Genomic DNA, 26,081 nt, shown 5'->3' with positions numbered 1-26,081 from the left:
TCAAAATGGACCAAACTAAAATAGACTTTTAAAGGGCAAGATAAATTTGACTATTAAATAATAAAATAAATGGCCTCAGCAAATTAAATAGACACTGTTTTCTCAGAAATTTAACAAGATTGGCTATGTTAGGTGGTTTGGGCATTTTCCTGCCATAGGCTCATTTAGTATCTATTGACTGAGAATTTACTAAAAACAAAAAGAAAAGAATATCTTCCTTTGAGGGTGCCCATACTATAATTAGTAAGGAAATAGATAAGAAACCACAATGAAAAGTAATTATAAAACTGTTCAGGAGCTAAGGATGGTAGCATATGCCTGTAATCCCAGCTACTCAGGAGGCTGAGGTCAAAGGTTCTCTTGAGCCCAGGAGTTCAAGATCACCCTGAGCAACATACTGCTCATCTCAAATTTAAAAAAAAGAAAAAAAGCCAGGCATGGTGGCTCATGCCTGTAATCCCAGCACTTTGGGAGGCTGAGGCAGGCAGATCACAAGGTCAAGGGATCAAGACCATCCTAGCCAACATGGTAAAACCCCATCTCTACAAAAAATACAAAAATTAGCTGGGCATGGTGGCATGTGCCTGTAGTCCCAGCCACTTGGGAAGCTGAGGCAGCAGAATCACTTTAACTGGGGAAGCAGAGGTTGCAGTGAGCCGAGATGGTGCCACTGAACTCCAGCCTGGCAAAAGAGTGAGACTCCGTCTCAAAAAAAAAAGAAAAGAAGAAAAAACCTGTGTATAAAGTAATACAACATTTAAATCTGTTACACTTAGGTGATATAGCAATGAAAAATAAAGGAATGTTCAGCACAGAAATGGATTAGTCAGAAAAGGCTTCTTGGAGTTGCTAACAAACACTAATAAAGAAAAATAAACCTTAAAAGCAAAAGCAGAGGGAAGAAAATAACACGTAAAACACAAAGAAAGAATGACTGCAGACTTCTCATCCAAATTATATAAAGAAGAAGACAATGGAAAGATACCTGTAAAGTGCTAAAGGAAAAAAAAATTGTAAATCAAGAATTTTATACCTAGCAAACATATCAATCAACAAAGCAAAACCTTAGAAAATTTGTTGTCCGCAGACCCGCACTATAAAAACTGTTAAAGTAAGTTCCTCAGGCAAAAATAATATAAAATCTGTTCAAAATCTGGATCTTCACAAAAGCATAAGGAGCAAATAAACTGGTAAATATATAGGAACATATAAAATATTTTTATTATTTTAAAATCTTTTAAAAGATAACATTTAAAAAAAGATTGCTGATTGTTCAAAGCAAAAATAATGATAATGAACTATGGAATTCAAAACACATGTAGAAGTAAAATATAATTAATGATAACTCAAAGATCAATGGGTGAAATGAAAATACACTGTTTTAAGGATTGTATGTTATATACAAACACGTACAATAGCATTTGAAAATACATTGCAATAAGTTAAAGATGCATACTGTAAACCCTAAAGCAACCACTAAAAACAAACAAAACAAAACAAAAAACACTAAGAAGGTATACCTAACAATGGAATCTTTAAAAATATTTGGTTGTTCTAATTCAGTTAAGGAGAATATGAAATGAGAAATAAAGAGAAAAAAAAAGATAAGACAAACAAAAAACAAACAGCAAGATAACAGAGTTAAACCTAGTCATATAGGTAATTGTGTTAACATAAATTATCTCCTCTTATCCTGTTTTCTTTATAATTAATTGAGTATACTTCCATTTCCCCCTTCCTGTATTTAGAGCTATTGTTGTCATTCCTTTGTATAGTACCTTGGTGTTGTTTTGCTGTTTATGTTTATCCTGCTCAAGGAGTTGTTTGAGCTTCTTGAATTTCCATTCCTGTTTTCCAGAGAAAGTCAATTTGAACGTGTTTTTTCTTTTTTTTTTTTTTCTTTTGACAGGGTCTTACTCTGGCACCCAGGCTGGAGTGCACTGGTACAATCTTGGCTCACTGCACACCTCCCAGACTCAAGTGATCCTCCTATCTCAGCCTCACAAGTAGCTGGGACTACAGGTGCGTGCCACCACACCCGGGTAATTTTTGTATTTTTTGGTAGAGATGGGTTTTCACCATGTTGGCCAGGCTGGTCTTGAACTCCTACCTCAAACAATCTGCCCTGCCTCAGCCTCCCAAAGCACTGGGATTGCAGGCATGAGCCATCACACCCAGCCCAATTTGAACTTTTATAAATGTTTCTATTTTTAATTTTTGAGAAGTAAGCCCATATCTTCAAATAATATAATATTGGATGGGTGTGGTGGCTCACACCTGTAAACCCAGCAGCTTGAGAGGCCAAGGCAGGCAGATTGCTTGAGCCCAGGGCTTTGAGACCAACCTGGGCAACATGGTGAAACCCTGTCTCTACAAAAAATACAAAAATTAGCCGGGTGTGGTGGCATGCCTGTAGTACCAGGTACTCGGGAGGCTGTGGTGGGAGGATCGCTTGAGCCCAGGAGGTCAAGGCTCCAGTGAGCTGTGATTGTACCACTGCACTCCAGCATGGGCGATAGAGCGAGCACTTGTCTTAAAAAATTAAAATAATATAAAATAAAAAGATAATATTGCCATTTTCCCTTTATCCATTTTAGATATTGTCTATTTCCTACTATAATTGATCAAAAATTACCTCATCATACCATATCATTCCTTTTCCTCTCCTCTCAATACTTATATACCCCTTTTAGTTTTTCTAAAGATTGCTTTTGTAATATAAATAATATAGTTATGCTTTTGTTTCTTGTATTATTAAAAACAGATTATCTTGATTCCCAACTATGCAAAATGAAGCATTACCTCTCCCTTATTTTCACTTTTTTTTTTTTTTTTTTTTTGAGACAGAGTCTCACTCTGTTGCCCAGGCTGGAGTGCAGTGGTGTGATCACAGCTCACTGTAGCCCTGACCTCCCAGGCTCAAGCAATCCTCCCACCTCAGCCTCCAGAGTAGCTGAGACTAGAGGCATGTGCCACATCCAGCTAATTTTTTTATTTTTTGTAGAGATGGGGTCTCACTATGTTACGCAGGTTGGTCTCAAACTCCTGGGCTCAACCAATCCTGCCTCAGCCTCCCAAAGTGCTGGGATGACAGGCATGAGCCACCGTGCCTGACCCCCTTACTTTCTCTTTATATCTTTTCCTTACTTTCTCCAACTGTGGAAATGAATTTTACACTGATAGAGTTGATAAACGCATATATTTTGTTCTATAATCATAATTGTTTTTCATAGATGGCCCATACTTTGTCTTTGCAAACAAACAAATAACATTTGCATTATTTTAACTATACAAATATTCTTCACTTTTAAGCCAGATCGTATACTAATATTGCCATTCCTTCCTGGCTGGAATCCCTTTGCCTGTAAATCTCTTTCTTGAAATTCTCCTTTCTCCTGCTCCAATCTAAACTGATACTCCCAGCCAGGTGTGGTGGCTCACACCTATAATCCAAGCACTTTGGGAAGCCAAGGTGGGAGGATTACTTGAGCCCAAGAGTTCAATACCAGCCTGAGCAACATGGTGAGACCCCATCACTACAAAAAAAAAAAAGGGACTTGATAAGGTCCCTTCCATTTAGGAAGAAAATTTTTTTAAAAATTAGCTGGGCATGGTGGCACATGCCTGTAGTCCCAGCTACTTGGAATGCTGAGGCAGGAGGATAGCTTTAGGCCAAGAGTTCAAGGCTGTAGTGAGCTCCAGTACACTCCAGCCAGGGCAACAGAGCAACACCCTCTCTCTCAAAAAAATTTAAAATAAAAATAAATAAATGAATACCTCTCCAGGTCTTCTGCATACCTGTTTATGATATTCTTTCCTGAGGGACTAACAGAACTGCTCAGGCAGCCAGGCGTGGTGGCTCAGGCCTATAATCCCAGCACTTTGGGAGGCTGAGGTGGGTGGATCAGCTGAGGTCAGGAGTTCAAGACCAGCCTGGCTAACATGGTGAAACCCCCCTCTCTACTAAATTACAAAACTTAGCCAGCCATGATGACTGGTGCCTATAATCCCAGCTACTGGGGAGGTTGAGGCGGGAGAATCACTTGAACCCGGGAGGTGGAGGTTGCTGTGAGCCGAGATTGCGCCATTGCACTCCAGCATGGGTGACACAGCAAGACTCCATCTCAAAAAAACGAAAACAAAAACAAAAAACAGAACTGCTCCGGCAACCAGAATCTAAGGGAACAGAACACTGGAGAAGAGGGGAATAGTAAGAATGGGTCTGCCAATATGCTTCAGTCACTTTTTCCCCCTCAAGGTAAGTACCAAATCTCCATTCAAGAGGCTGAAGTTCCCGGTAAAGGGAACAAGCAGAAAGTCAAGACCAAAAGGCAGGAAAATCAGCTTTTGACAGTTTTAGAGAATCCCGGTACCTTAAATTAGAGGCATAATAGGTTAGAATCCTGAAGAGGAAAAATGGGAAGAATACATAGCACTGTTATTATTTTCTCAACACATTTGCTGAATTCTTAAGCTATACAAAGAGAGAGGTTAAGATAAGCAAAAAGACTCAGAGAAGCCAACAGAATGTTAGGTAGTATTGAGGTATAAAGGAAAGAAAAGAATTAAGGATCTACCAAGGGAAGAGCTCCTAGTCATCACTCCAGGCTCTTTGGAATGTCTGGAGGACAATAGCATTAAGGCAGTAATGAGCCACACCCTAACTAAAGCTGAACCCTAGATTTAGCCAGCTCAGTCGTTGACTGGATTAAATATTGCCATACCACCTGCCTTACCAAAAGTGGGAGCAGAGGGGAGGGACCTTCACTTAAGGAAGAAAACACTATCCAAAACCTCCACAATTTTTTTAATGTCTATTCAGTCCAAAATTACCAAGTGTGCCAAGAGAAGATCACATGACTAAAAATCACATGACTAAAAATCAAGATTCACAGATGATCTAGATATTGAACTTATCAGATAAGAACTTTAAAAATGGCTATGATTAATACCACAAGAAAAAAGGAAAAGAACAAAACACATGAGAAGATGGAGAATTTCACTACAGCCTTACGATTTGTTTTTTTATTATAAAACTGGAGAAAACCCAGAACTGGGTTTTTAAAATTCAGAACTCCATAGATGGTTTACCAGCAAATAAGTCAATTGAAAAAATCCACATTGAGGTTGGGCACAGTGGCTCACACCTGTAATCCCAGCACTTTGGGAGGATGAGGCAAGTGGATCATTTGAGGTTAGGAGGTGGAGACCAGCCTGGCCAACATGGTGAAACTCCATCTCTATCAAAAATAGAAAAATCAGCCGGGCGTAGTGGTGCGCGTCTATAATCCCAGCTACTCGGGAGGCTGAGGCACAAAAATCGCTTGAAACCGGGAGGCAGAGGTTGCAATGAGCCGAGATCACCACTGCCCTCCAGCTTGGGTGACAGAGTGAGACCCTGTCTCAAAAGAAAAAAAAAAAAAAAGGAAAAAAAAAATCCACATTGAAGCCCAAAGAGAACAAGGAAAGGAAAGGATGTAAAATACAGAAGAATGTAAGAAAAATGAAACATGGGACACCATCAAAAGCCCTCAGCCAGCAGTTCTCAAAATTTTTTGCCTGGCACTATTTTTATGCTCTCAAAAAATATTGGGTTTCCTGGCCGAGTGCGGGGGCTCACGCCTGTAATCCCTGCACTTTGGGAGGCCGAGGCGGGTGGATCACCTGAGGTTAGGAGTTCGAGACAAGACTAGGCAACATGGTGAAACCCCGTCTCTACTAAAAATACAAAAAATTAGCAGGGTGTAGTGCCGGGCGCCTGTAATCCTAGCAACTGGAGAGGCTGAGGCAGGAGAATCGCTTGAAATCGGGAGGCGGAGGTTGCAGTAAACCAAGATCGCGCCATTTCACTCCAACCTGGGCAAAAGAGCAAAACTCGGTCTCAAATATATATTATAATATATATTTCCCTTGGGTTTCCCAAGAACTTTTGTGTATGTGTTATGTTTGTTGACATTAGCCACATTAACAATTGGAACTGGGCCAGGCACAGTGGCTCACGCTTGCAATCCCAACACTTTGGGAGGTGAGGCCGGCGGATTGCTTGAGGCTAGGAGTTTGAGACCAACCTGGGAAACATGGCAAAACCCCATCTCTACAAAAAATACCAAAAAAGTTAGCTAGGCATGGTGGCATGCACCTGTGGTCCCAGCTACTCAGGAGGCTGAGGTGGGAGTATCACCTAAGCCTGGGAGGTGGAGGTTGCAGTGAGCAGAGATTAGACCACTGCACTCCAGCCTGGGAGACACAGAGACCTTGTTAAAAAAAAAAAAAAAAAAAAAAAAAAAAAGGCCAAGTCCAGTGGCTCACGCTTATAATTCCAGAACTTTGGGAGGCCGAGGCAGGCGGATCGCCTGAGGTCAGGAGTTCAAGACCAGCCTGGACAATAATGGCGAAACCCCGTCTCCACTAAAAATATAAAAATTAGAGGAGAGTAATGTCATGGGCCTGTAATCCCAGCTACTCGGGAGGCTGAGGCAGGAGAATCACATGAACCCGGGAGGCAGAGGTTACAGTGAGTTGAGATTATGCCACTGCACTCCAGATTCCAGCCTGGGGGCCAGAGTGAGACTCCGTTAAAAAAAAAAAAAAAAAAAAAAAGAAAGAAAGAAAGAAATTGAAACAGAAGAAAAAAATTAAATAAAAGAACATACAAGTATAAATAACATTCACCACTGAAACAATGATATTTTCACATCATGCAGCCTCTAAGAAACTCAATTCTATTCTCCTAGGAGAATGCAAGCTTTTTTTTTTTTTTGAGACAGAGTTTGGCTCTTGTTTCCCAGGCTGGAGTGCAATGGTGCGATCTCGGCTCACTGCAACCTCCGCCTACCGGGTTCAAGCCATTCTCTTGCCGCAGCCTCCCGAGTAGCTGGGATTACAGGCATGCGCTACCACCCCCGGCTAATTTTGTATTTTCTTTCTCCCCGGCTAATTTTGTATTTTGTTTCTCCATGTTGGTCAGGCTGGTCTCAAACTCCAGACCTCAGGTGATCCCCCCGCCTTGGCCTCCCAAAGTGCTGGGATTACAGGCGTGAGACACTGTGCCCGGCCTAAGCTTTTTTTTTTTTTTTTTAAGTAAATAACATCTAACTGATATTATGAAAATATTTTTAAATCTGTAACTCTCCTGAAAGAAATTTTATCATTGTATAATTGTGCAGAAGCAATACTTAAAGACATCATAGCCAAATATATCTAAAAACTTATGAAAGATATCAGTCCATAGTTTCAAGCCCTATAAACCCAAAGCATGATGAATGTAAAGAAAACTATACTTGGCCAGCCGTGGTAGTTCACACCTGTAATCCCAGCACCTTAGGAGGCTGAGGCAAGAATATTGCTTGAAGCCAGGAGGTCAAGACCAGCCTGGGCAACAAAGCTAAACCCTGTCTCTACAAAAAAAAATTAGCCAGGCACAGTGGCATGTGCCTATAGTCCCAGCTACTTGGGATTAGACAAGTTCTGGAGATAGGTGGCAGTTTTGGCTACAGAAAAATGTGAATATACTTAATGCCACTGAACTGTACACTTAAAAATGGTTAAAATGGTAAAGTATATGTTATGTATATTTTACTGCAATTTTAAAATAAGGTGAAATACAGACATTATTCATACAAACAAAATAAATGAGTCCTTCACTAAAAGAAATGCTAAAGGGAGTTCTGCATACAAAAGGAAAAGTGACCTCAGAATGAAGCACAGAGATGGAGGAGGAAATGAAGAATCAAACAAAAGAGTAAACATACATGAATGGTGACTCTACGAAATAATAAGGATAATGTTGTGTGGGAACAAAATTACATGTAAAATTAAAATTCATGACAACAGTGTAAGATGTAGGAAAGGATAAATGAAAAAGTGTTACATATTCCTAGCAGTGTCAAGGAAGTGATAAAAATATTAATTTATATTATACTCTGAGTCAAGGATACATGCTGAAATTCTTTGAGTAATGTCTAATAACTAAAAAAGGAAGGGCCAGGCCCAGTGGCTCACACCTGTAATCCCAGCACTTTGGGAGGCCAAGGCGGGCAGATCACCTGAGGTCAGGAATTCGAGACCAGCCTGGCCAACATGGCAAAACTCTGTCTCTACTAAAAATACAAAAATTAGCCGGGTGTGGTGACACGTGCCTGTAATCCCAGCTACTCGAGAGGCTGAGACAGGAGAATTGCTTGAACTCAGGAGGTGGAGGTTGCAGTGAGCCGAGATCGTGCCACTGCACTCCAGCCTGGGCGACAGAGCAAGACTCCATCTCAAAAATAAAATAAAATAAAATAGAAAGAAGAAGAGTCAATAGACAGCCAAAAATAATAAGAATCAAGAATAAGCACTTAGGGAAAAAGAAAAACCAGCAAGTATCAGACTTCTCCACAGCAACATTGAACACCAGAAGACAAGATACTCAAGGAAACAAAACATGAGCCAAGAACTTTAATTTCAACCAAGCTAGCCTTTGAATATAAAGTCTATAGAGCTAAAATTTGAATATACAATAACTCAAAAATTGTTGTTCACATAAGTGCTTCTTAAGGCAACTACTAGAGGAGGAACACAAACCCAACTAGATGACAGGGAAAACTTCAATAAAAAAGAATGTCAATGAAGACTGAATATATTTAACTGCAACTCTAAGACAAAAACAAGGTCAGATTAAAAGTGATCAAGTATGATACATAAAAATAGTACATAAAAATTATACACCTAAGAAAAAAAAGAGAGAAGATAGAAAGTAGAATAAACTAGTCAACTATCTTATACCAGTAACTGTGAGCCAAAGCTAGGCAAATCAACTACAGGTCTACAATCCCTAATCGAAAATCCTTGTAGCAAAATGTTTCATAATACCAAATTCTGTACATTTAAAAAAAATACAGCTCATCTGTCACATATTATGTAACATCCCAGTAAGATCTTAAGCATTCCATAATCAAACACATTCATATTTCAGCAGTAAAATATAGGAATATTCACAAAAGTGGTAAATATAAAGATTATTAATATATTAAGTCAACTCACATCAGGTTTTCTTGCCAAATGAATTAAGGCAGATTTTGACAACAAATAGTTTTTAGAGCCTTTAGGATTTGGGGATTACAAATGAGAGATTATGGGCCAAATCAAGTATGCTTGACTACAAAGTAAAGCACTAAGATAATACTATTCCCTGATATTTAATGCTAAGAGGAAAGAATAACAGAAGAGTACACAAGTTAAGTTTCATTGTTGCCCTTGGGTGAGAAATCAGTAAATATTACCTTCAGAGAGAGACAGAGAGAACTGAGGATGCAATACAAAGGAACCACAAGAACAAAAATACAATTTTTAAAAAATTCAAAGAAAAAAAGGAGGCCATTAGATATAGCTTCATGGTAGTGTCTTCCCCCTCGCCCCCAGAAAAATTATTTGACTTGACACTAAGTTGTTTTTAAATAATGATTATAGTTCTCTACGTTTCCAACTTACTACACTTGGAAGAAACAAGATGAGCATAAAGTCACTAGGGGGCAGCAGAGCATAAAGAGTATCCTCTGAAAAGTGGTGACAACTACAAAGTTATTACATAACCAGAAGTGTCTTCAACTGCTGAAAACATTTCATACTCATCACAAGCACAATAAAACACTCGCCAATTAATTTGTAAAAATTGCTTCTAAGATATTCATTATATTCTTTATAATTGTTGTAATTTTTATTTTGAAATAATTTCACATTGCACAGAACTCTTGTATAGCCTTTATGCAGAGTTCACTAATTTTTGCCATATTTGTTTTATCATTCTCTCCCTACATATATATGCATGCTTATTTTTCTAAACCATTTGTAAGTAAGCTTCATATATCATGCCTGTAAAACTATAGTGTGTACCTCCTCTCTTACATAATGATAGTACCATTATGAAATTCAAGAAATTTACATTGATACAATTATATCTAACCCACAGTCCAAATTCCAATTTTGAAGATTATCCCAATAATGCTCTTTAGAACATTTTCATTTCCTAATGGAAAGTATCCAGTCTAAGATCATGAATTACATTTTGTGGTCATGTCTCTTCAGTTTCTTTTTATCTAAACAAGCAGCCAAATTTATGGACAAAAGACTACTTTGCATTATTAAAAATTACTGAGAGCCTGGATGTGGTAGCTCACATCTGTAATCTCAACATTTTGTGAGGCCAAGGTGGAAGGATCACTTAAGGCCAGGAATTCAAGCCCAGCCTGGGCAACATGGTGAGACCATATCTCTAAAAAAGAAAGAAAAGAGGAAAAATAAAAATTACTGAGTACCCTAAAGAGCTTTTGCTTATATGAATTATATATATATTAGTATGTGCTATTTTAGATACTAAAACTGAGGAGCGATGTCAGCAAGATGGCAGAATAGGAGTTTCCAACACACATCCCTTCACAGAAACATCAGTTTGAACAAACATCCAAGTACAAAAATATATTCAAAAGAACTAAGGAATCCAGGTAAGAGATCACAGCACCTAGGTAGAATGCAGAAATAAGAAAATATACATTAAAGGGGGTATGAAAGACGGCTTCACATTATCCATGATTCCCTTCCCCCAAGCTCACAAGAGAGACCCTCGCTGGAGGAAAACGAGAATGATATGAGCACCCTACTTCACTGGGGACCCCAGCCCCAGGCCTCCCCAGTGAATTTTGGTGCCAGGCCAGCCGCCATGTACCTAAGCTCCAGGCCAAATCCAACACAAGGACAGCCAGTGACCTAAGGCTCCAGGCCTGCCCCTGCAGGACCAGGCTTAAGGCAAGCTCCAGTGCCAGGCTGGCCCCCAAAGCCCCAGGCTTCAGGCCTGCCCAATAGAACCTGGTGCCAGGCAAGTCCCCACAGAAACAGGTTCTAGGCCCAGCCACATGGTACCAGGCACCAGGCTCACCTCCATGGAAAGAGACGCCAAGACTGCCCCATTGCCAGTTAGTCATTGTGGATCCAAGCTTCAGGCCTGCTCCTGCAGACCCCATTGCCAGCCCAACCCAGTAGATCCTTTTACCAGGCTGATCCCCATGACCCCAGAATCCAGGCCCACACACCCAGGCAACAGGACTGATCCTATAAACCCAGGTGCTAGGAATGCCTACCTGCTGACCCAGGGACCAGGCCAGCCTACCCAAGGACTTCAGAAGAAAGCCAACCTGTGCACTCGACCAATCAGCCTGTTCAGAGATTCTGAGTAGGCTGACTGGGTGATGGGCTTTCCCTGCCAAAGCCAGCCTGTAAAGACTGGAAGAGGTACCTACATCTTCAAATGCACAACTACCAAACCAAAGCCAGAAGGATCACAAATAAACAGGAAAACCATAATCCCCCAACCCAAGGAACAAAATAAAGCTCCAGTAGCCAGACCTAAAGAAATGAAGATCTATGAACTGTCTGACGAAGATTTCAAAATAATCATCCAAAAGAAATGTAGAGAGCTACAAAAGAACCACAGAGAACTATAAAAGAACATGTACAACATGGTAACTATAGTTAATAACATTATTATATTGTATAATTTAAATTTGCTAAGACAGTAGACCTTAGATTTTCTTCTTTTTTTTTTTTTTTTTGTGAGACAGGGTCTCACTCTGTTGCCCAGGCTGGAGTGCAGTGGTGCAATCATGACTCACTGCAGCCTCAACCTCCCAGGCTCAGGTGATCCTCCCATGTCAGCCTCTCAAGTAGCTGGGACCACAAGCATAAGCCACCATGCCCAGCTAATTTTTTTCACATTTGTTGTAAAGATGGGATTTCACCATGTTGCTCAGGTTGGTCAGGAACTCCTGGGCTCAAGCAATCCACCTGCCTCAGCCTCCCAAGGTGTTGGGATTACAGGTATGAGCCACCATACCGGGTAGATCTTAAGTTTTCTCACCGAAAAAAAAAAAAAAAGGCAACTATGTGAGTTGATGAATATGTTAATTAGCACAATTTTAATAATCATTTCACAATGTGTATATATATCAAAACATCTCATTCTATACCTTAGGTATATACTTTTTAAAATTATACCTCAAGAAAGTCGGAAAAAAAAACTAAAACTGAGAACCTTGAAAATAATTAATTCATTTAAAATTAACAATGAACCCACTACAAGTTAAACAGTATATTTTATACAAATAAAAAACAAATAGTTAAAATAGTTTGTTTTACATTTGTGAAAGTCTCTTTAATGTCGTCTTAACAGAAGACATCTGGATTCTGTAGCCTCTGCATTCAACCTATGGCAATGCGCAGTTTTGGTTAAAGTATATGAAGAAAACTCAGCCTCACAATACATGTAACTGGAAAACTAAAAAGTATTTTCAAAGACTTTTCAGATAATTATATATAAATATTCTTTGGTATAATTTTAGAATGTGACAAATGATACTTTCTTAAAGTTACAATGTGAAATCTGAAACCACATCAGTAAATTTTTTGTACCTTGTTACATTAAAATCCATTAGTCTATGTTATACTTCAAATGAATATTTCACGTGATTTTGTAACATCAGGCACTGGTCATTTAAAAAATACTGATTCACTGGGTTGTATAGGTTTTCCAAATATTGATATATTTCATTACATAGTATCAAAAAACACATTCATTAATATTATCACCCAGTCTTACAAGAAATGTTTGTAAATACTGGAAATCTTTGGAAGGGCAACAGGCTACCTCAGTGAAAATATGAACAGGTAGCAACAGAAAATTCTGCATATGTAGTCCAAATAATAAGTTGGTGATTCTGTAGAACACAATAATAAAGATGAGCTGAAAATCTAATCATAATAAATAATACTACATTATCACTATCCATCAGAATGGGTGAAATAAAAAATAGTGACAACACCAAATACTGGTGAGAATGAAGAGAAACTACATCACTAATACTTTACTGATGGAAATATAAAACAGTACAGCCAACTGCAAAAATATTTTTGAAGTTACTAAAAAAACTAAATATACACTTACCATACAGTCCAGCCAACCGCACTCCTGAGCATTTACCCTAGAGAAATGTTAACTTATGTTGAAATATATATACATATAAATCAGTACAGGAATGTTCACAGGAGTTTTATTCATAATAGCCAATGAATGGTTCTTTCTCCTCCTGACAAAAAATATGTAGTATCTTTTCCAACACCAATTCTCTGACACTACTGATGTCTCACAATTCTAATTAATTCTCACACTATCTGCTAGAGTTAGCATCAGACTCCACAGGTTAAGGGCTCAGTCCCATAAAACTGACCCACATCATGCATCAGTCACAAACTAAGTGCCCAGATGTCCCACATTTTTGCCCAGCCAACTACAAATTCAAGTGTTGCCATGATGCCTCCCCTCCCTACCAGGTTCAATAATTTACTAGAATAATATAGAACTCAGTTAAGCACTTTGCTTACTTACTCTTACTGATTTACTATTGAAGGTATAACTCAGGAGAATCCAAATGGAAGAGGTGCATAAGGAGAGTTATGAGAAAGAGGGGGATGCAAGGAGCTTCCATGTCCCCTTCAGACATGCCACCTTCCCAGCAACTCAATGTGTTCACCAACCTGGAAGCTCTCTGAAACTCCTTATTGTTTAGGAGTTGTTAAGGAGGTTTAATTAAATGGGTATGATTGATCAAATCACTGGCCATTAGTGATTGGGGCTCTCTCCCCTCCCTGGAGGTTGGGGGAAGAAGTTGAGTATTCCAACCCTCTAATCAAGGCTTGGTCTTTCTGGCAACTAGCCCCTCTCCTAAAGCTATCTAGGGCCTCATCAAGAATTATCTCATTAGCATAAACTCAGGTATGGTTGAAAGGAGCTTCTTATGAATAACAAAACATAAACCTATGGCCTTCTCACTTAAGAAATTCCATGCAGTTTAGGAATTCTATGCCAGAAGTCAGGGTCAAAGACCAAATGCAATTTATTATTATGCCACAGCCCAAAACAAGAAACGGCCCAGGTGTTCAACAGGTAAATGGTTAACAAACTGTGGTATAACAATATCATGGAGTACTATTCAGCAAAAAAAGGAATAAAGAATTTATGCTCACAACAACAAATGAATCTCCAGAGAATTATGCTGAGATGCTGAGAAAAAGAAAAAAAAATACCAAAAGGTTACAACATATGACCTCATTTATACAGCAATTTTGTAATGACAGAACTTTAACAATGGAGACAGTGGTTGGCAGAATTAGTGATGGGGAAACAGGGAAGTGGATATGATTATAAAAAGGTACCGTAGCAATCATTACAGTGATGAAACAATTCGATATATTGACTGTGGTGGTGAATACACATACCTACATGAGATAAAATTGTACAGGACTAAATATATACACACAAATGCCTATAGTAAAACCATAGAAAACTGAATAATGTAGGTGAATTATATCAATGTCAATATCCTGGTTTGATATTATAGCATTGTTTTGCAAGATGTTACTGAGGGGAATTAAGTAAAGGGTACATGGAGTCTCTCTCTAATTTCTTATAAATTGCATCACTATAGAGCAGGCAATAAAAACATATAGAGATAAATACACATACACACACACATATATACATATACCCTTACATATGTAATTTCTTATAACTGTATGTGAAACTGCAATTATCTCAACAAAAATTTCAATTAAGAAACCAATACTACATATCTAAAAGGAATTCAGAATAATATTTTTATACTTTTAAGGTAATGAAGGCCCTTCTAAGCAAGATATCAAATTCAGAAGCCACAAAGAAAAAGACTGGTCGATTTTACTAAATAAAATGTTAACCTTCTGGCCAGGAGAGGTGGCTCACGCCTATAATTCCAGCACTTTGGGAGGCCAAGAGGGGCATACTGTTTTAGCTCAGGAATTCGAGACTAGCCTGGGCAACATGGAGAAACCTCATCTCTACAAACAATACAAAAATTAGCCAGGCATGGGGGCACACACCTGTAGTCCCAGCTACTCGGGAGGCTGAGATGGGAGGATCACTTGAGCCCCAGAGGTGGAGGTTGCAGTGAGCTGAGATCGTGCCATGCCACTGCACTCCAGCCTGGGTGAGACAGCCAGGTCTCAAAAAAAAAAAAAAAAAAAAGTTAAGTTTCTGTATAAGAATTTGCAATATGAATTAGGTGAAAAAATAGACAACAAAATGGGGAGATGTATTTATAAAAGTTAATACAAGATGAATATCTGGGACATAATACATATATAACATACAATATATAACAGTAGTTCCAAAAGGAAAGGAGAGAAAGAGAAAGAAGTTGGAAGAATATTTGAAGACATAATGACCAAAAATTTCCTAAATCTGATGAAGAATATGAATATATACTTCCAGGAAGTTCAACAAACTCCAAGTAGAATAAACTCACAAACATCCACACCAAGGCACATTATAATCAAACTGTCAAAATACAAGACAGGCCAGGAGCAGTGGCTCCTGTCTGTAATGCTAGCACTTTGGGAGGCTGAGGCGGTAGGACCACCTGAGGTCAGGAGTTCAAGACCAGCCTGGGCAACATGGTGAAACCCCATCTCTAATAAAAATACAAAAATCAGCCAGGCATGGTGGCACATGCCTGTAATCCCAGCTACTTGGGAGGCTAAGGCAGGAGAATCGCTTGAACCTGGGAGGCAGAGGTTGCAGTGAGCCAAGATCCTCGTGCCACTGCACTCCAGCCTGGGCAACAGAGCGAGACTCTGTCTCAAAAAAAGAAAAACAGACTCTTGAGATTCTTGAAAGCAACAAGAGAGAAGCAACTCATTGTGTATTAAGGATCCTCAATAAGATGAACAGCAAATTTCTCATCAGAAACCATGGAGGCCAGAAGACAGTGAGACAACATATTTAAAATGTTATTTTAAATATTTTTTATTTAAATTTTTTAAATGTTGAAAGGAAAAAAACATTGAGCAAAAATTCATTACCTGGCAAAACTATCCTCTGAAATGAAAAAGAAATTAAGATATCCCCAGATAAACAAAAACTGAGAGACTCTGTCACTAGTAAACCTGACCTTTAGGAAGCACTAAAGCAAGTCCCTCAGGCTGGAAAGAAAAAACACTAAATGGTAACTCAAATCTATACAAAGAAATAAAGAAAACTGTTAAAGGATAACTGCATAGGTAAATACAAAAGTCAGTATTATTGAATTTTTCATTCGTACCTCCTCCTTTTTCCTATATGATTTAAAAGACTGCAAAAAACAATACATATCTCTGTTGATGAGCATACATTGTATAAAGATGTAATTTATAATGACAACAAAAAGGACAAATGGAGCTATATAGTAACAAAGATTTTGTATACTATTGAAACTAAATTGGTATCAAACCAGATATTCATAAATTAAGACGTTAATTGTAACCCCCAGAAAAATCACAAAGAAAATAAGTTAAATTTTATAGTTTACAAATGAATGAATCAAATTGGTACACTAGAAAATACCTATCTAACACAAAATAAGGCAGTAATGGAGAAACCAAGGAACAAAAAATACAGAAGACACACAAAATAAATAGCAAAATGGCAAAAGTAAGTCATTCCTTATCAGTAATTACAATGAATGAAAATGGACTAAACTCTCCAATTAAAAGGCAGAGATTGACATGATAAGCTGTTTTGCTGTCGTTTGTTTGTTTTCTTTGACATGATGGACTTTTTAAAAATAGTAACAACATGATCCAACTGTAAGCCATGTATAAAACAGTCACTTTAGATCCCAAGATAGAAATAGGTTGGAAGTGAAAGGATGGAAAAAGATATTCTAAGCAAACAATAACCAAAAGATTAACTGAACAAACCAAAGGAGAGCTAAAACTAAACAAAACAAGCTTCAAGACAAAAATAGCTGCAAGAAAAAAGGGACATTATTGTTTCTATTTTAGAGGTTCAGAAAACTAGTACTCAAACCCTATTCTGCATACCGCTCCTTCTAGAATAATGTACTGTTTACAATAGAAACAGAATTAACTCTTTGGTGCCTGCATAGGTAGGAACAAATGTGCTGTATACTAGTTACCAAAAAAGTACCATTTCATACACTGGTGAGGAGGCCCTGGTTGATGTTTAGCCTATTTGTGCCAAACAGTTATCCTTTCAGTTCAGGAAAGGGATGTACTAATCTGACAAACACATTCAAGTGAAGGACTACAAATCATGACTAAGATTTGCTATTAGTCATCTCCCATTCTTTCTAAAGACTTCACTCCTTTGGGGTAAAGACTATCATACACAAGTAAAGTTTTTCCCAAAATGTCATGTTTCAGAGGAAAGTTATCACCGAGTTCCAAAATTCGTTTTCTTCAGGGTTATTAATTTTCTAAAAATATAATAGAGCAAACAAATATATTAGTTTTTTTAAAAAAGCAGGATACAACATAACACGTGCATGTACCTGTCTGTATGTTAATACAATATTAACATATACAGTGAATATGTCCATATATAGTATGTATAGTATAACATAAATATTACAGTATTTATAAAAACAATAGCTCATGTTTCTTCCATGTTTACTTCTTATAAAGGACTGTTCTAAACATTTTTCACTTATCATCTTGCTAAACCCCAAAACTACACCCATGATACAGGGTGACAGTATTACCTTCATTGTACAAAGAAACTGAATCACAGGCAAGATAAATTATTTGCCCAAGTTACAAAGCTAGTGAGTAGAGCCATGATTACAGTGAAAGTATAAAAACTCAGAATCCCACACTCATCCATTTCTCTATCTGCCACTGTATTATAAGCATATATATATTATATTATATAAATGTACATATTATAACTTGCTGTCCCCATACAAAATATATATAACATCATGTAACATCATAAATACATTTGTTATACATACACAAATTTTATATATATACACGTGTGTGCATGTGTGTTTCAACAACATAGAAAACATGTTCAAAATGTAAAAAAAATTGTCAAGCAAATATGCTAAAATAATAAGTTTATGAATAGTTTTGCTCCGTTTTAAGTTTTTCTAACTATTGCCATATTTACATCAATAAGCACTATAGTGGCAACTATTTTGGTCAGACCCCAAGCCCCATGCCAATGCTCTCTGGCAAAAGACCACACACTCCACACCCCACAGCCATAAAATTAAACATGGGACTAAGTTTGGGCCAAGCATAACATCCCAGGTCCCAGAACACGTAAGAATTAGACTATTGTCTAAGGGGTGGGGAATCAGATCATTTTCCTAAGATTATAATAACTGAAGCTGACAAAAAAAAGAAAGTCCTTTCCTCTTTGGTCTCAGAGATATTATAATAGATGCCTAAAGTTGCTGGTGTATGCCCGTTGCTTCATGGGAAAAGTCCATTTTAGTACAAGATGAAGACAACGGACGGAGAGAAGACACAGAGGTGGGAGGAAAGAGGCAAGTCTGAAAAAGAGAAGAGACCTTCTGGTCAATACAAAAGTCCTTTCTTACAGTCTGACCTAATACCAACTTCACCCTATGTTTTCAGATGCTTGGTATAACTTAAACTTTTTTGTTTAAGTTAATTCACATTGAGTTTCTGTCACTTGCAACCAAAGAGTCCCAACCACTACATGTATTATTTTCATAATCTGGAAAAAAAGGCAAAGAAACAATTGTATGCTGCTTATATCTTTTTAAAAATGATCTGCATAACATTTTGTATTATTAACATATAAACTCCAAAAGAAAAGAAATAATAGCTTACTAAACAATAAAAACATACCTACAATACAATGAATTTTCTAAATTTCCAAATGCCCTTATGACAATAAAATCAAAACAAGAAATCATTCCTTTCAGCAGAGCAAAACAGGACTAAAAGAACAAGCTCTAACACTTTATAAAATAACCTGATTATACAAAGATTTTTTCAGCATTTTTTGTTGTTATTGTTCTATTTTTTTCCTTCTATTTATCTTCAGAACAGTATAGGTAGAACAAAACTGCATTGAAAAACCTGAAGTATTCTGTGCCCTAAAATATTTTATCTAAATCTTGAAGAGTTGCTATGTACTCTTAGCTGCATTCATGTAACTTGGCAAGCTGTCAAAGGTTTCCTTCAATTCACACTACACACGGCAGATTAGGCAACAGGACATGGAGTAGAACCTAATTCTAAAGTGACTGTTTTTCATTTTAAAATACTACCTTAGGCTATCTGACACCAAATTTCATTGAGTAGATGACAGTATATGATGTGCTTGCTTTATCTAAAAAAGAGGAAGTCAGAGTAAATAAAGAATTCAACAGCAGCTATACCAATTCCCTTTACAATGGTATTTCCTCCCCGTGTAACGGCTCAAATTACAGAAAATCTGAGGTTGCTATTAAGCATTAAAAAGGATAAGAAAGTCCTTGTTAGGTTGTTTTTGTAATTGTTACACTAAGGAAAAAAAAACTTTTAAATTGGGTTTTCAGGGGTTTTTATTTTTATTTTGTGCTTACAAGTGATCAAATTCCTAACTAAATTACTACTCCCAATGCTCCTATTAATATAACCATTGGTAGATTAATCTTTCTGTCATAAAGTTCTGGCCATGCTATTCTTCTGTCCCTTGAAAAAGATACCAAGTCCTGAATCCATATTGAAGATTCTAAATAAAATCTAAATTTCTGAGCTCAACAGTCTAGTACTTTCCCAATCTTACCCTAACATTTCTATCCATTTTTTCTTCATACTGTTCCTCTCCAAAAGGTTTTCTCCTCTCTGAGCAAACCGATTTTTTTTAATCCTATAAACAGTCTAATTGCCAGGATAGACTAGATTATGCTACTATAACAACCAACCTCAAAATTTCAGTGGCTTAAAACAATAAAGATTTCTTTCTGGCTGATGATATGAGTCCATTGTGGGTCAGCAGGAGGCTCTCCTCTACAATGTCCTTACTCTGAGAAGCAGCCAATTATCTAGAGTCAGTAAACTTTTTCTGTAAATAGCCACAAAGTAAATATTTTCAGCTTTATGGGACATATGGCATCTATCACAACAATTCAATTTTGCTGTTGTAGTGCAAAAGCCACCATAGACAATAAACAAATGAGTATGGCTATGTTTCAATAAAATTGCATTGACAAAAATTGGCAACAGATCGCATGTGGCCTGCATGCCAGTTAGCCAGAGCACTGCAGGTCACTGTGACAGAGGAAAAGCACAGTGAGGAAATAATAGACTCTTAAAACTTCTACTTGGAAGTGACTCATACGACTTAAACTCATATATGATTGGTCAAAACAAATCACATGGCCACAACTAACTTCCAAGGAGAAAGGACATGCAATCATACGTACCTGGAAGGGAAAAAGAAATATTGAGTATATAGGCCAGGCGCAGTGGTTCGCACCTGTAATCCCAGAACTTTGGGAGGCCGAGGTGGGAGAATCATTTGAGGTCAGGAGTTTGAGACAAGCCTGGCCAACATGGTGAAACCCCATCTCTACTAAAAATACAAAAAATTAGCTGTGCATGGTGGTGAGCACCTGTAATCCCAGCTACTCAAGAAGCTGAGGCAGGAGAATCACTTGAACCCGGGAAACAGAGGTTGCACTGAGCTGAGATCAAACCACTGCACTCCAGCCTGGGCAACAGAGCGAGACTCACTCTCAAAAAAAAAAAAAAAGAAAGAAAAGAAATATTGAGTATATCATCCTAACAACATCACAAAGTATATTTTCTTGACCGTTTCTTGTTTCTTCCCTACTATTATAGAATGCCTAAATCTCCTTTATCTACAAATCCAAATCCTAGCCATTCCTCAAAACTCAGTTCAAATATCACCATCTCCAAGGATTCTGCATCTCATAATTTCTTTTTGGCTTAGATTTACCTTTTCTTTTTTATTTTTTAAAATTATTTTATTGATACAAAATTTATGCATCTTTGTAGGAAAATGTGTGATATTTTGTTACACGTATAGACAGACTGTGTAATATTAAGTCAGGATACTTAAGGTGTCCATCACCTCAAGCATTAATCATTCCCATATGTTGGGAAAATTTCAAGTCCTCTGTTCTAGCTATTTTGAAACAGACAAAACACAATTGTTAACTATAATCACCCTACTCTGCTATAGAACATTAAAACTTATTCCTTCTAACTGTGTATCGGTACCCATTAACCAGCTTCTTTTTATTCCCTCCCACACACCCACCCTCCCACTCCTCTGGTATCTATCATTCTATTCTCTACCTCCAGATTAATGTTTTCAGTTCTCACATATGAGTGACAACATGTGGTATTTTTCTTTCTGGGCCTGGGCTTAATTCACTCAACAAAATGACATCCAGTTCCATCCACCTTGCTGCAAATGACATGATTTCATTCTCTTCTGCAGCTGAACAGTATTCCATTGTGTATACCTCGTTTTCTTTATCCATTCATCCATTGATATGCACTTAGGTTGATTCTGTAGCTTTGCTATGTTTTTTGCCCTGCAAAACAGCATGGAAGTGCAGTTATCCCTCTGATACACTGGCTTCTTTTCCTTCCAATAAATACACTGTAGTGAGACTGCTGGATCACATGATAGTTCTATTTTTGAGAAACCTCCATACTGTTTTCCATAGTGACTGTACTAACTTACATTCCCAAGAAAGTGTATAAAAGCTCCCTTTACTCCATACCCTTTCCAATATCTGTTTGTTGGGTTTTTTTTTTTTTTTGTCTTTTTAATAATAGCCATTCTAACTAGGGTAAAATATATCCATGGTTTTGATTGCATTTCTCTGATTAGCGGTGTTGAGCATTTTTAATATACCTGTTGGTCACTTCTTTTTCTTTTCTTTTTTTTTTTTTTTTTTTTTTTTGAGATAGAGTCTCGCTCTGTCACCCAGGCTGGAGTGCAGTGGCGCAATCTCAACTCACTGCAACCTCCGCCTCCCGAGTTCAAGTGATCCTCCTGCCTCAGCCTCCTGAGTAGCTGGGATTACAGGCTGGGCCACCATGCCCAGCTAATTTTTGTATTTTTAGTAGAGACGGGGTTTCACCATGTTGGTCAGGCTGGTCTCGAACTCCTGACCTCGTGATCTGCCCACCTCGGCCTCCCAAAGTGCTGAGATTACAGGAGTGAGCCACCACACCCAGCCCCTGTTGGTCATTTCTATGTCTCCTTTTGAGAAATGTCTATCCATGTCCTTTGCCCACTTTTTAATGAGAATAATTGTGGAGATTTTTTTCCTGTTGTCTGGATTCTTCGTATAGTCTGGATATTATCCCTTATTGGATGAAGAGTTGCAAATATTTTCTCCCACTCAACAGGCTGTCTCTTCACTGTTGACCATTTCCTTTGCTGTGCAGAAGCTTCTTAGTTTAGTATATTCCCATTTGTCTATTTTTTGTTTTGTTACCTGTGCTTTGAGATCTTAGCCATAAAATCTTTGCTTAGACCAATGTTCTGGAGTGTTTCCTCTATGTTTTCTTCCAGTTGCTTTATAGTTTCAGGTCTTATGTTTAATGTTTATGTTAAATCCTTCTTGAGTTCATTTTTGTAAACGGTGAGGGGGTCCAGTTTCATTCTTCTGCACATGGATATCCAGTGTTCCCAGCACTATTGATTAAAGAGGATATCCTTTCCCCAATGTATGCTTTGGGTGCCTTTGTCAAAAATCAGTTAGCTGTAAGTAGGTGGATTTATTTCTGGTTCTGAATTCTTCTCCATTGGTCTATGTGTCTATTTTTATACCAATACCATGCTGTTCTGGTTACTATTGCCTAGTAATATATTTTAAAATCAGGCTGTGTGATGCCTCTTGCTTTGTTCTTTTTGTTCAGAATCAATTTGACTATTCAGGTTCTTTTTTGGTTCCACATGAATTTCAGAATTGTTTTTTCTATTTATATGAAAAATGACATTGATACTTTGATAAGGATTGCATTGAATCTGTAGATTGTTTTGGGTAGTGTATTAGTCCATTTTTACACAGCTGATAATGACATACCCAAGACTTGGAAGGAAAAGAGGTTTAATTGGACTTACAGTTCCACATGGCTGGGGAGGCCTCAAAATCAAGGTGGGAGGTGAAGGGCACTTCTTATATGGTGGCGGCAAGAGAAAATGAGGAAGAAGCAAAAGCGGAAACCCCTGATAAACCCATCACATCTCGTGAGACTTATTCACTATCATGAGAATAGCACAGGAAAGACCATATACCATGATTCAATTACCTCCCCCTGGGTTCCTCCCACAACACGTGGGAATTCTGGGAGATACAATTGAAGTTGAGATTTGGGTGGGGACACAGCCAAACCATATCATTCCACCCCTGGCCCCTCTAAATCTCATGTCCTCATATTTCAAAACCAATTATGCCTTCCCAACAGTCCTCCAAAGTCTCTACTCATTTCAGCATTAACCCAAAAGTCCACAGTCCAAAGTCTCATCTGAGACAAGGCAACACCCTCCCACCTATGAGCCTGTAAAATCAAAAGCAAGTTAGTTACTTCCTAGATACAATGGGGATACAGGTATTGGGTAAATGCAGCCATTCCAAATGGGAGAAATTGGCCAAAACAAAGGGGTTACAGGGTCCATGCAAGTCCAAAATCCAGGGGGCAGTCAAATTTTAAAGCTCCAAAATTATCTCCTTTGACTCCAGGTCTCACATCCAAGTCACACTGATGTGAAAGGTAGGTTCCCACAGTCTTGGACAGCTCTGCCCCTGTGGCTTTGCAGGGTACAGCCTCCCTCTCAGCTGCTTTCATGGGCCAGCATTGAGTGTCTGCAGCTTGTCTGCAGCTTTTCCAGGCACACAGTGCAAGCTGTCAGTGGATCTATCATTCTGGGGTCTGGAGGACAGTGGCTTTCTTCTCGCAGCTCCACTAGGCAGTGCCCCAGTAGGGACTCTGTGTGGGGGGCTCCAACCCCATATTTCCCTTCTGCACTGCCCTAGCAGAGTTTCTTGATGAGGGACCTGCCCCTGCAGCAAACTTTTGCCTGGGCATCCAGGCGTTTCCATACATCTTCTGAAATCTAGGCAGAGGTTCCTAAACCTCAATTCTTGACATCTGTGAACCCACATGCTCAACACCACATGGAAGCTGCCAAGGCTTGGGGCTTGCACCCTCTGAAGCCATAGCCCAAGCTATACATTGGCCCCTTTCAGCCACAACTGGAGCAGCTGGGAACCAGAGCACCAAATCCCTAGGCTGCACACAGCAGGGACCCTGGGCTTGGCCCACAAAACCACTTTTTCCTCCTGGGCCTATGGGCCTGTGATGGGAGGGGCTGCCTGGAGACATTTTCCCCATAGTCTAGGGGATTAACATTAGGCTCCTTGATACGTATCCAAATTTCTGCAGCTGGCTTAAATTGCTCCCCAGAAAACGGGTTTTTCTTTTCTATCACATAGTCAGGCTGCAAATTTTCCAAACTTTTATGTTCTGCTTCACTTATAAAGTTGAATGCAAGGCCGGGTGTGGTGGCTCACACCTGTAATCCCAGCTCTTTGGGGAGCCAAGACAGGAGAATGGCTTAAGCCCAGGAGTTTGAGATCAGCCTGGGCAAGACAGCAAGACCTTGTCTTCACTAAAAATAAAATAAAATAAAAAATTTAAGTAAGACATTCTACAAAACAAGGGAGCAAGAAATGCTTTTCTAAACAATGAAAGTTAATATACAGAAAATATTGAAAGAATCGTAACAATGAATAAATATTTATTTAGGGTTAGATTATGTCCTCTATACCAACATGGATGCCAGAAGAAATACAAAGAAATTATATGACAGTCTGTGACCTAGAAGTTGGAGAAACAAGACATGCACACATGAAATGATGGCAAGTACAAAAACTATACCATAATTCAAACACATATTGAGCACTTACATTCCAGATACTGTATTTCACACTGAGGATAAAACAATAATGAACAAAATACTATCCCTCCTTTCAAAAACCTCAAAAACTATCAGAGGTGACTAATGTAAACAACTATAATGCAATGTCACTTGTACTATGTTGATGATTTTTATAAAATGCTATGAGAACTAGGATCAAGAAAATAATTGTTTCTGCTTCTAGAGAAATACCAAAACTGCCTTCATTGAAGAAGTTATTTGAACTGTTAGGGTATGCTAAAACCTGACTATAAAGAGCCTATATGGTAGGCAAAAAAGAACCAGAAAAGATCTGATCTGGATTTTTTTGTAAGTTTATGGCAATAGTATGGAAAATTCGCTGACCAGTAGTCTATATACTCCACTAGGGCAATCACCATGTCTGTCTTATTTACTGATACACTCAGTGCTAAGCACAGCATTTCACACATAGTAGACCATCTTAAGTATGCTTTTGTTGAAAAAATTATAAAAAATGAAACAGAGACACTAGTAAGGAGGGTGTTGTCCAAGTGAAAAACAGTGAGGGCTTAATTAGGGCAATCACAATGGGGAATTGTTGATTACATCAACACTGAGTTGCCTTAATTTAAATGCCAAATTGTATGGCTTATGAACTATAGGAACTAAGAAAAAACAAATACAGATACAACAGAAGCAATCTGATCACAAAGAAATCTCACAATGAACTATAAGCCAAAACAACTACCTAACAACCTTAAATATATTATATATTGTTGGAAAGTGATTCCATCAACTGGTACCAAGTATGAATTCATCTCAGAAAACCTTTAAAAAGTCATCTCAATCCCCAGGGTTTTATTTTATTTATTTATTTATTTTTATTTTTTATTTTTTTTCGAGACAGAGTCTCACTCTGTCGCCCAGGCTGGAGTGTGGTGGCGCAATCTCGGCTCACTGCAACCTCCGCCTCCTGGGTTCAAGCAGTTCCTTCACCTCAGCTTCCCAAGTAGCTGAGATTATAAGCATGTGCCACTTTTGTATTTTTTTAGTAGAGACAGGGTTTCACCATGTTGGCTAGGCTGGTCTCGAACTCCTGATCTCAAATGATCCGCCTGCCTTAGCCTCCCAAAGTGCTGGGATTACAGGTGTGAGCCACAGTGCCCGGCCTCAGGGTTTTCTTTATCTTTTTCTTTTTTTTTCCTTCTGATTTTCCATAAAAGATAGCTTTAAGGAAAGTTTAAGATTATAACTTACTTTTAAATATGACATAAATTTCAAGAAGGTTTTA

General features: G+C 38.3%; 1 protein-coding gene across 3 annotated transcripts in view; it reads right to left on the bottom strand.

Moving 5' to 3' along the window:
• The window catches only part of EXOC6B (exocyst complex component 6B), a 652,998-nt gene that overhangs the window by 588,512 nt on the left and 38,405 nt on the right, over nucleotides 1-26,081 (bottom strand). The window lies entirely within an intron of this gene.

Source organism: Pan paniscus, chromosome 12, assembly GCF_029289425.2.
Source record: "Pan paniscus chromosome 12, NHGRI_mPanPan1-v2.0_pri, whole genome shotgun sequence".
In the NCBI taxonomy this organism is placed as follows: Eukaryota; Metazoa; Chordata; class Mammalia; order Primates; family Hominidae; genus Pan; species Pan paniscus.
Note: the sequence above shows the minus strand (reverse complement) of the source record. Positions and strands in the feature narration are given on the sequence as shown.